Source organism: Dermacentor variabilis, chromosome 4 (assembly GCF_050947875.1).
Source record: "Dermacentor variabilis isolate Ectoservices chromosome 4, ASM5094787v1, whole genome shotgun sequence".
Lineage (NCBI taxonomy): Eukaryota > Metazoa > Arthropoda > Arachnida > Ixodida > Ixodidae > Dermacentor > Dermacentor variabilis.
The window spans coordinates 226022749-226038916 of NC_134571.1; the positions used below are offsets into that span (position 1 = coordinate 226022749).

Sequence of the window (16168 nt, forward strand, 5' to 3'; positions counted from 1 at the left end):
AATTATTCTACAACCGAAAAGGATGCCTCGCCATTCTTTGGACTACAGCGAAATTTCGACCTTACCTATATGGCAGGCCATTCAAAGTCGTCAACGACCATCACGCCTTGTGTTGGCGAGCAAATTTAAAGAATCCTTTAGGACGGCTGGCACGGTGGAGCCTCGGACTACAAGAATACGACATCTCTGTAACCTACAAGTCCGGACGAAAACACTCGTATGCCGATTACCTATCATGCGCCCCCATTGACCCGCCGCCGCAAGATGACGAGGATGATGACGTCTTCCTTGGAATAATAAGCGCGGAAGACTTCGCTGAAAAACAACGAGGGGACCCGGAGCTAAAAGCCCTAGTCGAGTATTTGGAAGGGCACACCGACGTTATCCCTAGGGCATTTAAGCGTGGGTTGTCTTCGTTCACGCTTCAAAACAACGTACTCGTGAAGAAGAACTTCAAACCAGTCCGCGCCAACTACCTTCTTGTTGTGCCGTCGGCGCTGCGTGCAGAAGTTACTGCACGCCCTACATGACGAGCCGACCGCTGGGAACCTCGGTTTCTCCCGGGCGTTATCGAGGATACAAGAAAGGTATTACTGGCCGCACCTAACCGCCGATGTCGCCCGTTAAGTCAGGACATGCCGAGAGTGTCAGCGACGCAAGACACCACTGCAAGGCCAGCGGGATTACTACAGCCGATCAAGCCTCCTTACCGACCTTTTCAGCAGATCGGGATGGACTTGTTGGGACCGTTTCCGAGATCAACTTCGGGAAATAAATTGATTGTCGTGGCGACAGACTATCTAACCCGCTTCGCTGAAACTAAAGCTCTACCGAAAGACAGCGCAGCCGAAGTGGCGAAATTTTTCGTCGAGAACATCCTGCTGCGACATGGTGCTCCAGAAGTCCTCATCACCGACAGAGGAACGGGTTTTACAGCAGAGCTCACGCAAGCCATTCTGCAATACAGCCAGACCAGTCACAGCCGGACAACTGCCTACCATCCGCAGACGAATGGTCTCACGGAGCGCCTGAACAAGTCCCTCGCCGACATGGTAGCAATGTACGTCGACGTCGAGCACAAGATGTGGGATGCGGTCCTGCCGTACGTAACATTCGCTTACAACACGGCGGTACAAGAAACAACACAGATCACGCCATTTAAGCCGGTTTACGGCAGGAACCCGACGACGACGCTCGACGCCATGGTGCCCCACGTCACTGACGAAGGGAATCTTGACGTCGCTAGTTATCTCCAGCGCGCCGAAGAAGCCCGACAGCTCGCCCGCCCGCGGATCAAGAACCAGCAGAGGACCGACCGCCGACACTACAACCTCCGACGACGCTTCGTCGAGTACCAGCCCGGCGACCGTGTTTGGGTATGGACCCCGATACGCCGACGTGGGCTCAGTGAGAAACTACTCCGACGCTATTTCGGACGCTAAAAGGTGATCAGTCGTATTTGCGCTCTGGACTATGAGGTCGCGCCAGACGGCATTTCGAATTCACAGCGGCGCCGCGCACGATCTGAAGTGGTCCACGCGGTGTGCCTTAAGCCCTTTTACGGACGCTGACGAACTTCCTTATTTTGGTTGTTTTCTTCTACGAGTGCTTTTGTTTATTACTTTCGTTTGTTTGCAGCATCGGGTCGATGCTTTTTAACAGGGGGGGTATTGACACGTGTACTTATCTTTATCGGGAGACCATGTTTCGCCGCCTAACAAATGTTATCGCCGAGCGCGGGACGCGCCTGCATGTATCCGGAATTTCTGGAAAGTTATCGATGGTTCTATCCGCGGTCTGTTGTCGCCGAACCTTATATTATCTGATTCCATCGGCTGACGCGAATGGTATAGAACTTTGTGGAAGGCACGCGGTCCCAACGATTAGTCTGGAACATTCGACGATTGATGTATAAAAGCCGACGCGCTTGACCCGTTGATCAGATTTTCGACGATCGCCGACCCTGTTCGCCGCTATCGTTGTGCTATAAGTGTAGCCTGTTTTTGTGGACACAGGTTCGCCCAATAAAAGTTAGTTTTGTCTTTCACAGTATTGCTACTGTGTTCTTCAACGTCACCACCATCTGACAATATTCACGAGCTTATAAGAACTTGTAATCACACAATGAAAACGCTAGGTAGATGGTCAGCAGCAACTGCTATGCGTATTAACGAAAATAAAACAAAAACTGTTATATTCCGAACAAAAAATTTAATTATTCCATCTCATGAAGACATAGTACTGAGTACTCACACTATTGAAATAGTTTACCGTTTTAAATGTCGCATATCAGTGCTATATGCGCTATAGGCGTGCTCTGTTTGACCAGATCGCGCAGATTTGTGGGTATTTAAGCGAGAAGTTCTTCGGAAATAAAACCATTTGTTGGAAAGCGCTCGCCCTCGTGTTGCTCCTATTGTTTGTCCCTGTTTGTTTGCGTACAAAAAGTTTTTAATTAATCAATCTGTTCCAACTAGGCCGACTCGCTGTTATGCTTCAGTTCACTTTTATCTGGTTCGAAAATAAGCTATTTATTTTTAAAAATGGTGTCTGTGTTGGTTCATGTGTGGCGCCTGCTCCTTACATTATTTTTTATCGTTTGTCGACCGCGCTCCGAAGAGTGCTTTAGCCAATGATTTGTTCAAATTTTTAGACATGTTGACAACTTTATTGTTGTCATAAAACAGACTAACAACTAATGCTCCCTTCATCATCATCATCATCAGCCTGGTTACGCCCACTGCAGGGCCAAGGCGTCTCCCATACTTTTCCAACTACTCCGGTCGTGTACTAGTTGTGGCCATGTTGTCCCTGCAGACTTCTTAATCTCATCCGCCCACCTCACTTTCTACCGTCCCCTGCTACGCTTTCCTTCCCTTGGAATCCAGTTCGTAACACTTAATGACCATCGGTTATCTTCCCTCCTCATTACATGACCTGCCCATGCCCATTTCTTTTTCTTGATTTCAACTAGGATGTCATTAACTCGCGTTTGCTCCCTCACCCAATCTGCTCTTTTCTTATTCCTTAACGTCACACCCATCATTCTTCTTTCCATTGTTCGTTGCGTCGTCCTGAATTTAAGTAGAACCCTTTTCGTAAGCCTCCAGGTGTCTGCCCCGTACGCGAGTACTGGTAAGACGCAGCTGTTATACACTTTTCTTTTGAGGGATAATGGCAACATGCTGTTCATGATCTGAGAATGCCTGCCAAACGCACCCCAGCCCATTCTTATTCTTCTGAATATTTCAGTCTCATGATCCGGGTCCGCAGTCACTACCTGTCCTAAATAGATGTATTCCTTTACCATCACTTAGGACAGGTAGTGACCGGTGACCGGACAGGTAGCTATCCTTACGGTAGCTGATATTTTAACTCTGTTCAATGACAATGGCAGATGTTTAACTTTCACACGTGAGCTATCTAGGCACGGTAAACTCCAGTATTTAGATTGCCAGCTATCCTTACAAACTGGTCACGTCTGTTGGATGTACTCGCCACGTGCACGTAAGGAGCTTCTACCTTATGCGTCTGCACACTCAAAGATTGTGAAACGCGCCATTGCTTTGATGTGTCTAGAATCTTCGTTAATGAAATCCTGTCATCGCACTGCGAACCAGAGTTTCATTGCACAGTTAAATAGGTTGCAGCCCGCGGGTTACCCAAGTGTGGTAGAGAGGTCAGTCTCTGAGGTATTGCTTCAGAAACTGAAAGGAATGCGTCAAAAAAGTAACTGTGTTACACAAAAAGAGAGGCCTGAAGTTGTGCCGTATTGCTATAGAGTGGCTCATGATCTAAAGAATGTCGCCACTATATACCAAATCCCCGTAGTGTTTCCTGCTCCACAGAAACTGTCAATGTTGTGCAGCGTGTTTGAAAAAGAAGTAAGAAAACTAGTTTGTGAAAAGAACCACGCGAAGGTTGTAGATTGCAGCGTCGGTGTGGTAGATAAGATTCCGCTGTCATGTGGCAAAGTGTATGTACGGTTGTCAGGCCGCTGTGTTAACTGGCGCCTTAGAGAACATGAGCGATCCATACAGACAGGCACAGGTTCCCATTTAGCTCAACATTGTAAAATATGCAAATGCGAAGCTACGTTTCATAATACTACAATTTTGAAAAAGAGCTGGCATTCCACCGCCCGAGAACTGTCGGAAGCTTTTTTCATACAGTCATAGGGTTCGCAGTGCATTTGTGTGCCTTCATTAACCTTGTACAGCGCTGAATACAGTTCTTTTATTCTTTCACATGAGTGCGCTCTGGAGATCGGACTTATTTGTTTATTTATTTATTTATTTATTCACTTTACATACTTTCAAGGCCCAAAGGCACATCAGAAAGGGGTGGTACATAACAAAGCAATGTAATAAGCAGAAAATGGTATGCAGACAACAATAAGCGATAGCGTGGTGGACTGCTGTTTTGAATGACGATATATCTGATCTGAATGATAGAAGCAGGAAATTGGTTGCAGTCGACACTTGTGCGGGGTAGAAAAGAATCACGACACTTGTTCGTTTGGGAGGATGGGACGGCAGCAACGATGTTGTGGGTTCCTGCACATGGTGCTCACGGCGGATGTTCTTCCAGATTCTGCTCTCTATAAAAGAGTGACGCAATAAAATGATGTCAGTTGAGAGTAGCGCCTTGTCCTGGTCGTCTCTCTTGTGTCCATTGTTTTGCGCTAAAGAAAGTAATTATGGATTTGCACCAACTAGCCTGCCAACATACTGGGGTCACGTGTATTTTAGCACCGTCGAAGAAATGCTGGCATTGTAGAGCTAGATGATGCGGGCGCAGAACACTCGCTCATGTTGCATGGTAGTCTTTATACTGCCTCTGAATTCGCCTGCTATTGAACCATGTTATACAAACGGACCGATTGTAAGAGCGGTTATACGTGCACTGAGCGGTTACGTGTACCTGAGCAGTTATGCGTGCAAAAGAAACATTTGGAAACATTCTCTTTGCATACGTACGATCCCGTTGTCGGCTACCACCAATCACGCTCGCTATCCACTGAAGTCTCCGTTTTGGTTCTGCCGGAAAATGAACCATTCTCCAACTATTGCCGGAATGATTCGTGCACAGCGGCACGCAGGCATTCTGTGCCGAAAACGACTGCCACGCGGGCGCGCAAAGTAGACACGTGCTGGTTCCGCGGGAGGTGGGCCACCAACGGTAGCTGCGAAATCCGGTCGAGGCGGTGACAGCGCCTCCACCCTGAACGGGGCGAGAGGGCGCACTCAGGCACCTTAGCCCCGCCTATTGATGTCAATCCTGCTGTTAACAGCGCAAAATGTAGACGAGAGACGAGAGGCAGACACCACAAGCGCTGTGGTGTCGTCTTCTTGTCTCGTCTCTCGTCTACACTTTGCGCTGTTAACAGCAGGCGGGAAAACCAACAAGCCCAAGCTGCTATTCTATTGGTGTCAATGTTGCAAGGTGCTGTGCTTTACGGTTGGCTGCGCACACGTACTTTAAAACTGATTTAAATTATGCTCGAAGCTATATTCGCACTTCATATTTTGTAGACGATGTGTATGTGTCCACATAAATCAATCTCACAAGTTAACTGCACGTAAACATTTTGTGTCAGTGCTCCTTTAAATTAAGAATTAGTCGAGGCATTCCACATTTATTGAAAGGACCCCACGAGTGTTAGCCACGCTGCGGTAACAATGAAATAGAATTCCGCGATAAATTCAGTCTACAGTACGAGCTCGATAATTCTGTAGGTCTTTGTGAACTCGCAAGCGCGGTGGCATATTTTCGCTTTGACATTTAGGGTTCTTCTTTTTTCTGAAGGCGCAGCGGTGCGATCAGGAATGTTTTGGTGTTCTGGGGGCTCATGCCCCATGATTTCACTGATGCGTTTGCTTTTGCGACGGCAATTAAAAAAAACTCTCGGAACCCATTTCACGATAACTGTCGACGGTAATGCGCTAGCCTGGAATCACTATAGCGACACAGTGTATTTCCACGGCCGTCTAATCGAGTTATGCTGAAGGCGTGCCCTCCAGCGGGACTGTTCGGCGCTTCCCCAAGAACGTTCGGTGCCATCTAGCGCTGCCGCCTTGAAGCCTGCGCGTGCACTCCGAAATGCATGGTGCGCCGGTGCATGCGAACGCTTAGAAATGACCCATGTTGCAACCGGCCTCTCTTCTAGCTTCTTTCTGGAGACGCTGCGCCATCTAGTGCTACTGCCGAGAAGTCCGCGCATGGTCTCCCTGATTAGAAGCGTGGGGTACTGGTGCCTGCTAACGCTGAGAATTGTTCAATCGATATCCGCACACTCATTGGTACATCTTCAGTGATCCAAGTTGGCGAGAGAGAGATATAACTTTTCAGGGGTGGTCGGGAGACCAGTGGCGGCGGTCGGGTGGCGACGGTCGGGAGTTGATGGCTTGCAGTAGCGTTCCGTCCTGGATGTCCCCGTCTCTGTCCCCGGTGACCCACAGGGTGATATCGTCAATGTAGAGGCTATGCTTGAGGTTGGGGATGCTAGCTTATGCAGGCGCTGGTCCGAGCAAGGTCACGATAAATAGAAAAGGGGACAGAACCTATCCTTGTGGCGTGCCTTTGCTGCCGAAGGGAGTAATTGGCGACTGCAACCCTCCGATGGTAATGGTGGCCGTGTGACCTGTAAGAAAATTCTTCACGTAGTTATACGCGATGTCCAACCTGGAGTTCTGCCATTTGGTTCAGTATGGCCTCATGCGTGACGTTATCGAAGGCCTTGGTTAGGCCTAGCCCCAAGATGGCTGTGGTGTCCAGCCTGGAGCTTTTATCGCCATCAATAATTTGGTGGTTCAGCTGAATCATAATATCTTGGGCAGAAAGTTTCGGGCGAAAGTCAACCATGGTATTGGGGAAGAGGTCGTGGTCGTTCATATGTCTGTGTAAGCATGTGAAGATGACATGTTCGAGGACCTTTCCAACACATGAAGTAAGGGAGATTGGGCGGAGGTTTTCGAGTAGGAGGCGCTTCCCTGGTTTGGGAATCATATTAATTTTGGCTTCTTTCCATTGTGAGGGGAGGTTTCCAGTTTCCCAGTACGCGTTAAAATGAGCTGTGAGGGCTAGTATAGAAACCTCATCTAGGTTGCGAAGCATTTTATTCGTAATCTTATTCGTATAATTTGACAAGGTTTGTTGCGTTTAAAAGAAAAACTTAAAATCTAGTGACTGTTTGTTTCGGATTTTTTAAGTCGTAAATTTTTTTATTGAAAATTGGCAAAAATTGAAAATTTTCAAAAAACGAAATAGTCAAGTTTACAACTCTGTAACTCAGCAACGAAAATTGATGATACACTCCCGTTAATTGCATCTAATAGTACATCTAAAGTGGACAGAATTGATATGTTACACATGAATCTCTATAAATTGAATAATATGGAAATACAGCTTTTGCAGAGCCCTTGTAAACGACGTAACCAATTAACGTAAAATTTAAGACATATTGACACGTGAACTTGTTTATCTTTTACGGGTGAGCACTTTTAACGGCTAAGAAATGTTATCGCTCAGCGTAGGACGTGTCTACATGTGCAGGAAGTTTTTAAAATGTTATCGATGCTTCTATCCACTGTCTGTTGTCGCCGAACCTTGTGCGATCTGATTGCATGTATGCGCGACGCGAATGGTGTACAACTTTGTCGAAGGCACGCGGGTCCCAGCGGTTACTCTGGAACATTCGACGACTGGGGCGCGATCGGAGATATTTTGCTCGATACACGTTCTGTTCAGTTGCTGCAACGTCACAAAGTTGCAGTATGCAAAATTTGTGACAGCGGGGCGGAGAGAGCAGCCAATCAGGAAGCGGTGACCTCCCCGGAAGTTTACTTCCGTCTTTTGTCGTCTGCTTGCAAACAGTATACTACAAAACCATATGTTTCTCGTCTTCTAAATGAATTAAATCTTTATCTAAGAACATGTATTTTTTTCTTCTCAAGCCCAAACACGTTTTCAAATAGTAGTACGTGTGACTACTGCAATTTTAACTATTAGGTTTTTTTGCGTCGTCCCTAGGTGGTGTCGCGCACAGCGAGAAGAAAGAAAAAAAAAACGACGGGAAGAGTGGCGCACTTTTCAAGAGGCAGCGACAACATTCCAGTGGCTCGCTGGCACCGATGATGTTGTCGAATTCTCTGTACAACCAACAAATTATTTGTTTCGAGAAACAAACCGACGCCAAAATTCACTTTTTGCCATTTCTTCAAACGCGTTTCGCACCGCCACTCGCTCTCCTCCTTCCTCTAGAAACGCCAGCGCAACAACCTGAGTTCCCAACGGAAGTGCCATTTTCTCGAATTAAAATATGGATTGGATTCAAACGTGCCATTCCGCAGCCGAAAAGGCCGCCTGTTGGATCCAATCCAATCCACCAGACACGCCGTGCGAAGCCGTATGATCGCTCCAAACTTCCCAGCTCCCGTCGGGTTCGGCGCCTAGCAGACGAAATGCTCGGTGGGAGGATGATTGACAGGGGCGTGTCGTCATTTTGACGTCACCAAAAACGTGGCCGCGCCCCGCGGCTGGCGACGTCGGCGCGGAGTAGGCCAATCGCGCGCGCCGGTAACCGAACGAACGCGCCGAGCAACCATCTCCGATCGCACCCCTGATCTATAAAAGCCGACGCGCTTGAGCCGCTGATCAGATTTTGACGATCGCCAACTGTGTTCGCCGTTGTCGCCGTTTTTATGTGTAGCCTGTTTTTGTGGGCACAGGTTCGCCCAATAAAAGTTAGTTTCGTCTTTCACAGCATTGCTACTGTGTTCTCCATACGTCACTCCACGTGACAAAATTGAATTTGCCCACTTCCAATAATCTAATGATTTCCGTTTACAAAACCGCGATATCTGTTTTTATGCAGAGCTATGAATCTGTAAACTTCGTGCTTCTATTTTTTCAAACATTCAAATTTTTGAAGATCTTTGTAACAAAATTCAGGACCTAAATCAATATTCCGCTACCAACAGTCACCAGAATTCAACTTTCTCTCTCAAATTCAACAAATCTCATTAAAATCGGTCCAGGGGTTATCAGAAAAATGTTTCACGTTTTACATGTATTTGAATAGGCCGCGTCGGAGTTGGGCCCGAGCTAAAGCTTCCTGTTAAGACTAGAACGCGAAAGCACTCAAACATCCCTGACTGCTTCTCATGCTCCGCCGCAACTGCAGCGTATGTAACCGTAATGTTTACCAGGAAACGCTCGCGGCTAACGCTATGCACGAAGGCGGGCTTTCGGGTAGAAATGCGGCCTCTTACATTGGCCGCGATGCGGCGGAGGCGAGCGCCATTTGGAAATGTTTCAAGGAAGTGGGCGCGACACTTCGTGGACTCCCAGATAATTACGCAATGGCGTGCGCAAATGGCGGACGCCGTCTCCTGTTTATACGTTGTAGACACGCCAGAAAAGGACTTTTGGCGTAACAGAACTATGTTTTCTCGTATATTCAAACCACAATACGAGAGCTATCATGTCTGTAAGTTGTCTCTAAGCCGTAGTTTACGATTTTTTTTCGCGCATATTAGCTTTAGAAATTCAACTAGTTCGGTCAATTCTTTGCATCGCATGGAAGGCCTGGGTATGCGTGGTTCGACGTCCGACGCCGGGTGGAAGACTGCCGACACCGCATTTTCTGCGATACGGACTCCTTAACGCTATCGCGTTAAAATCTGCGATTAAAACACAGGCACTCTCGTCAGAGCATTTGACAGGGAATGCTACCGCACATTCGCTTCTGAAAACGCTCAGCATTCTTCTCGTTTTTTTTTTTTGTCGTTTTCGGACTTTTCAGCTGGAACTCGCATGTGCGTTCTGTTTAGAAGTCGTGTGTTTCTTTTTTACGCTCCTTTGCTCACATGGAAGTCACACCGCGTGTGCTCCTCTAGTCTTCCGTGATTGTATGCCGGACACTGCAGCGACGGCCGCGATCAGTTCGGTGGCAACACATCGAGACAGCCTGAAGTTCCCTCGGAACTGCACTTCATCAACACCGGTAAAGGCTGTTAAAATACCAACTTCCGAAACGGAGCCGTTGTAACGTTTTCAATAGTCTACTGGCGAACGACGTTTCCGACAAAACGCGCAACTTTCAGTCTGTTGGCCGGCGTCCGAAACATGATGGTGAAAGTTTGCTTCAACACACTAACTTCCGAAGCTTCGTCGCTCGAGTCGCCGCTGGTCGATTCGGAACTTGAGCTGGAATAATCATCGCTCTCCGCAAGCAGTAAAACCGCATGTTCATTATGCGGAGCACCACTCATTTCTTCGGAGAGACCGTGATTCACGTTCATGGACGCGCGCGCCATAGCGGTACGTGAGCTGTGGGTGGCCTGACTTCAAGCGACTTCCGGTGACCGTCAATTTTTGCGGAGTAGAGACCCCTCCTCCGTGGATGGGATCTAGCGGTGGAGCTGTTACAATCCGCCAATGAAAGATACGGGAGGCACTCTCAATCAGCCAGTGGAATAGACTTGCTCCGTAAGGACCAGAAAAACTACTGCCGGAAGTGCTCACAATCTACCATTGGAATTCATCATCAACCAGCTCACTTCCCACAAGAAAAAGTGGTCAATAAAGCTTATGCACAAAACTTGCTTGCACAGACGCCTGCAGCTTCTACGTTGGGCACATCCGCGAGACGGGTCTCGCAACCGAAAGTGATGGCCCCTATGTCCGAACCGAGAAGCCTCTCTTGAGGAACAATTGCCTACGGGACGCATTCATTGGCCCTGCAAGCTAGTTCAGTCAAACCGTCCAAAATGTTTTCTCCAGTGTGAAGAGAACTATCTGCCTCCTCCTAAACGACGCATCGTGATATGGCTTCACAACCAAGGCAATCCTTTACACTAAGCATATAGGAATGGGTCCATCTCTGTGAATCACATTCGAACTATTTAGAAATCTTAAGTGAAGTTCTTAAAAGAGATTGCCAGATAACATGTCCACCCAGCTAGGTTCGGACCAAAAACTGCATGGCTGTTATTCAGTAAGTTCGGGAATAGTGGTGTTCCATTACTGCTAGATGCAGTAATGTAGAATGAAAAACCGACGAACACAGTGTGCATGTCCGTTTTTACTTCGGCCTCGTCTTGTGTTGCGCGTGTGTTGTGCGCTAGTTGCAGCAGCAGTTTTACAGATTGTTAACTACTATGCGACCAAATTATATTGCTCGAAAAAAAAGTTCTATCTTCTTTGATGATGTGAAAGAGGATATAAATATATTGTGACACTATTACATGTGTGCTGGGCTCACTCCTCAGCAGGATGTGAGACATCCAAACGGTTGTGAAGAGGAGGGAAGGCGACATGTGGCTGGCTAGCTGAATATCGAAAGACACTCAGCTAATCAAGGCCGTCGCGACTGCCTGACCGATCTATAAATGCCTTTCATAGGCGTAACACAGTGGTGGAGCGTGCGGGGTACGACACAACGTACCACGCAGTCGGAACGTTGTGTACTTAGCCGGAGCCGCCGCCTTGCCGGTCTTTCTCCAGCGGCTTTCACCATGTCTCAGGACAGAGGGGAACGAACGCCAGTGCCAGTGGTACCTGCTCAAAGGCCAAATCTGGTTGTACCTTTGCAGCACTACGTGGAACCACGCTCGCTCGTGGGAAAAGCTGGCTCACATGTCGATGAGTGATTGAGGCACTGCGCCAAGGTGAGCCGCTACAACCGTTGGGACTCTGTCACTCAGCTTTACTATGGCGTACTGTTTCTCAGCGAGAGAGTGCTGATGTGGCATAAAAATCACGAGGGGCTCCCTACCAACATGGGAGCGCTTAGTCGAGGGAATGAAGAAATGTTTAGGTGGCTGCTATGCCAAACAAGCGCGCGGAGCGAACACTAGCTCAAAAAGCTCAAGTTCCAGCAGATACGTGCACTACGTACATAGAAGAGACCCCAAGCTGTGCAACACATCGAATTCCCAGATAGCTGAGGAAAGCCTAGCCGGAAATTCCCTAAAAGGAATTGCAGAATATGTCCAAAATTCCCTTATGGGCAGGGAGCATGTTGATTCCGTCTTAGATCTAACACGACACGGCCGCACATTTCAGGCGTTGAAGACGCGTCGCATCGCGGCAAAATTTCGGCGAATGGCAAGTATGACAACCGTTGCCAACGTCGATAAGATTCAGTCCGCCAATCTTTCTTCTACCTGTGATGACCCTAATATGGGGACGAAGGTTCGTGTACTCAAAAGGTTCTGACGGTTCTCTTAGGCGGAGCCTCCGAGAACCCAATTGAGGACAAAGCCGTTCTTTTCGACCACACACACAAACGTTTAATGGAACTAAAGAAGGATAAAAAATAAATAGAAGAAAATAGCAAACATAAAAGAAACACTCAAATACACATCAAGACACACATTTGGGCTTAGTATGGAGCTAAGTAGTGTGCGAGTCAGGGCTTGCCACGACGGCAGGGATACATAACAGTCTCGAAGCTGCGACGCTGCAACAAGCTGGAGAAAGGAGTGGCGCCGGTCTCACCAAAGGTCGTGGTCGAAGTTGGTTGACCGGGCGACCGGAGCTGGCCAGCTCTGTCTCAGAGAAGTAAACCAGGCGGCTTGGTGGCACGAGCAGACGGCGGCGGCGTTCTGGCCGGGCAGCTGGGTGTAGAGCTCGGGCCCGTAGCCCGACTGCTCTTGTCCTGCCCACGGGCACAGAAGCTCGAACGCCGGCCTCGGGCAGCAGGCGGCACGACAGACGGGAGTGGCGTTCTCGTCCGGGCAGCTGGCGTAGAACTCGGGCCCGTAGCCCGACTGTTCTCGTCATACCCACGAGCACAGAAGCTCACCGGCCTTGAGGAGCTGGCGGCACGCTCGGGTAGACGGGCGACGCACAGGAACAGGTAGGCAAGAGGCCCCGGTCGGGTGAAGTCCTGGTGGCTCGGGTCCGGAACCCGACGGCCCGTCTTCAACGCCCGCTCCGGTGGTTGACCTCCTCCTGCCGTCGCTTCCTGGAACTCTATTGGCGTCTCCCCGGCGTCTCCTCTGCGTCTCCCCTCAGCTGTCAGCGCACCACGCTTTCGCTTCTTTCTGGCTGATTAGGCATTCTCCGATTGGCTGCCTGACGCCCCGTGGTCTTTTCTAATTGGTTTGCTTTTCTTCTTTTAGTTGTTTTTCTTGTGCCGCGCGTTCTCGTGCCGGACGCTCTTTGGCGTCGTTGTTTTCCTTCTTCCAGCACGGCATCCGCCTTTGCGCGTGCACTGCTTGTCGTCTGCTCCTGACCGTCCCTATCATCGCACCATGTCGCGCACCACACATCACATACCTTAGGACACATCGTGCGTGAAAAAGTGCTGCGGTACGAGGTACTCGCGTGCAACGTCATGCAACAACCTGCTTCCTATTACCCGAAACACATGGCGCCTGCAGCACCGTGTGCTGCGTGGCAACCATCGTTGTGTATCACGCACACCAACCACAGAGGAACTCCATGGCCACGTGAGAGCGCATTTACACCCGATCCACGGCATGAAGAAAACCCTCGCCCCGGGCATGTTTGCACGCAGGCCGACCGTTCCTCCTGTGTGGCAGGCTCGGTCGCCTTACCCTGCTACACGACCCTGCACGGCTGAGCGCTGCAAGGAGTAATTGAACGATCGTCGCTTACCCGTGTGCTATAGCTGCGGCGATTTGGGTCATATTGCCATGTACTTCAATTGCCGACAACTACCGAAGTTCGACCGATCGGCGATGTCTACGCGGTACCACACTCCACTTGTTGAAACGTACCCGCCCCCTGAGAGGCAGGGAACCGTTCTCCAGGATCCGATCGCTGCTTGACCACACCATCCGCTCCTCGCGTAAGCCAGTCCCCGTCTTTGCTGCGTCGCTACTCTCGCCTTCGCCGGAAAACTAGTGAACGTGGCAGTCGGAGGACGCTGGACAATCTTGGCTGTCGACAGCGATACGTCAGCCTATATGTATGTTTAAATATAAGGTGTCTGTACTAATTGACGGAGTTTCAACAATGACCTTAGTGGACACCGGAGCAACCGTTGCAGTGATGAGTACTGTGTTTAAGAGCCTCCTAGGACGAAAAGTTATGTTTCGCTGCTACCGCACCGATAGCATTTCTTGATATTAAGGGAACCCACGGCAACGTAGACAGGGAGTTGCGGGATATTCTCAAGCACGAAGGCATAGATAAGGTACATGTGGAGTAAAAATTCTATGGGAAAGCAGAAATTGTAAAGAACTAGTGCAAATTCACCAAGGACTGAAACAAGGACGCCCTCTGTCTCCACTGTTCGAGCTTCATGTTAGGGGCATAGAAAGATAACTGGAAAACAACCAATTAGGATTTAATTTATCATACTTGTGTAATCGACAATTGATCCAACAGTGGGTCCCCGCTACTATGTATGCGCACGACATAGTTCAACTAGCGGACAGTGCAAGAGATTTACAGACACTGGTCAGTATGTGTAACAACGCAACGACAACTCTTGGCCTTAAATTGAGCGCAGAGAAATCGGGAATTTGATGAAGAGACGAGTGACTACGTGGTGTCGATAAATATCAAGTCATACTCATAGTCAAGCAGTATATATACGTCGGCGTATACATAAACGAAGGAAAGGTTAGCTCAAGCCCCCACCAAGATAACGTGAAAATAAAAGGCAAGCGGAATGCAGCAATAATTAAACATTGGGCACTTTGGCCCCACAATAAATTTCAAGTGGTGCGTGGGATCGGGAATGGAGTCACGGTACCAGCGCTAACTTTCGCAGATGCCATTCCGTGCGTAAAATGGAATACATTGCCGGGGTGGGAAGTTACCCAAGGATCGGTGGGCCGGTTGGCTTTGGGATCCCACGGAAAAACCACAAATGAGGCCGTGCGAGGTGACGGGGACCGAGTTTTGTTTGAAGTTGGAGAAGCACAGAGTGAAATTGGCTTTGAAGAAGGACTCGGGAACCTGGATCAAAAGAAACTGGTGGCGTAAGTGCACAAGTATCTTTATCTAAGAAGCTTCGATCCAGAAAGGAGGAAGAGGTCAACAAAGTTGGTAACCAAGGGCAGGGTAAATGAAAGTGTAGACAGAGAGACAGAACGAATCAGAAAGAAAGTGATTGAAATAGAGACCGTGAATTCGATGCGAAGAATGGAAACGAACAAGACCGCGGAGATTGAGAAGAATGAGAGAAAGGAAATTAGACAGGAAAACGTGTACTATAACACGACAGGAAGTGTCTTGTTATTGAGGCTCGAGCTCGTTGCCTAAGGACAAAAACATACTGCAGCAAATATTCGCAATTAGTTGATAGATGTGTATAATGCGGAAAAGAATTCTGACACCACTGAGCACATCGTCATGGAATGTGAAGCGATAAACCCAGTGAGACAGTAGGCATCCTACACCTTCCAGAAGTGCTCGGATTTAAAGTGCATGGAAGCGTCAACCGGTAAGCAGTCGAGATACGCAATAGATGTTTATAGTACTGATGGAAACAAAAGCATGGAAGAGATTGGTACTACCGGATCATGTACTGGCGTTGACAGCGGTACTAGGCAGCGGCATATTACTTACACTAAAGGTCAAAATGCGTAATTGACTAATTGACAACATTTCACTAATCACGTTTCTAATACTAATTGCTTTACCGCCTCCGTAATATTGCAGTTTACGAAGTGTAACCCGTGGGCTTGCAAGGCATATCGACTTAACACTGTGGATGGGACCGGTTTTGAAATATACGCTGTTAGATCTGCGGTAGAAGATGTTTTGCAGCGAAGCACAAAGGTAACTGTACCGTTAATCCAGGAAAAACACGCGGAATGCGGGAGATGGAAATGCAAGGCGATGAGCAATACAAAAACAAGCTAAAAGCCGGAGCCAACGCTTCGGCAAGCGGACATGACTTCTTCAAGGCCGTTAACGTATTTCATCACCTACTTTGGGAACAGATATCTCGAAATGCATGTCACGCTTGGAATTTTTTCCTAGTTCCTCACTAACTCACCGACCACAAGTACAGTAGAACTATAGAATGAACATATATTGAAGTATAGTCACTTTCAGAATGATCCCATATATATGATTTTTTTTTCGGAAAACACTTGGCCATGCCTTCAAGTATAAGGAGTACAAATTTGGGAAGAATTTCTAAGTTGGAATTAAAACTTGGCAAGAATTTCTGAGGACA

The 16168-nt window shown here is 48.3% G+C and overlaps 1 protein-coding gene across 3 annotated transcripts in view; it reads left to right on the top strand.

Annotated features, from left to right (window-relative positions):
- LOC142580140 (uncharacterized) overlaps positions 1-16168 on the top strand; it is a 545246-nt gene that overhangs the window by 103033 nt on the left and 426045 nt on the right. The gene's annotated exons all lie outside the window — the stretch shown is intronic.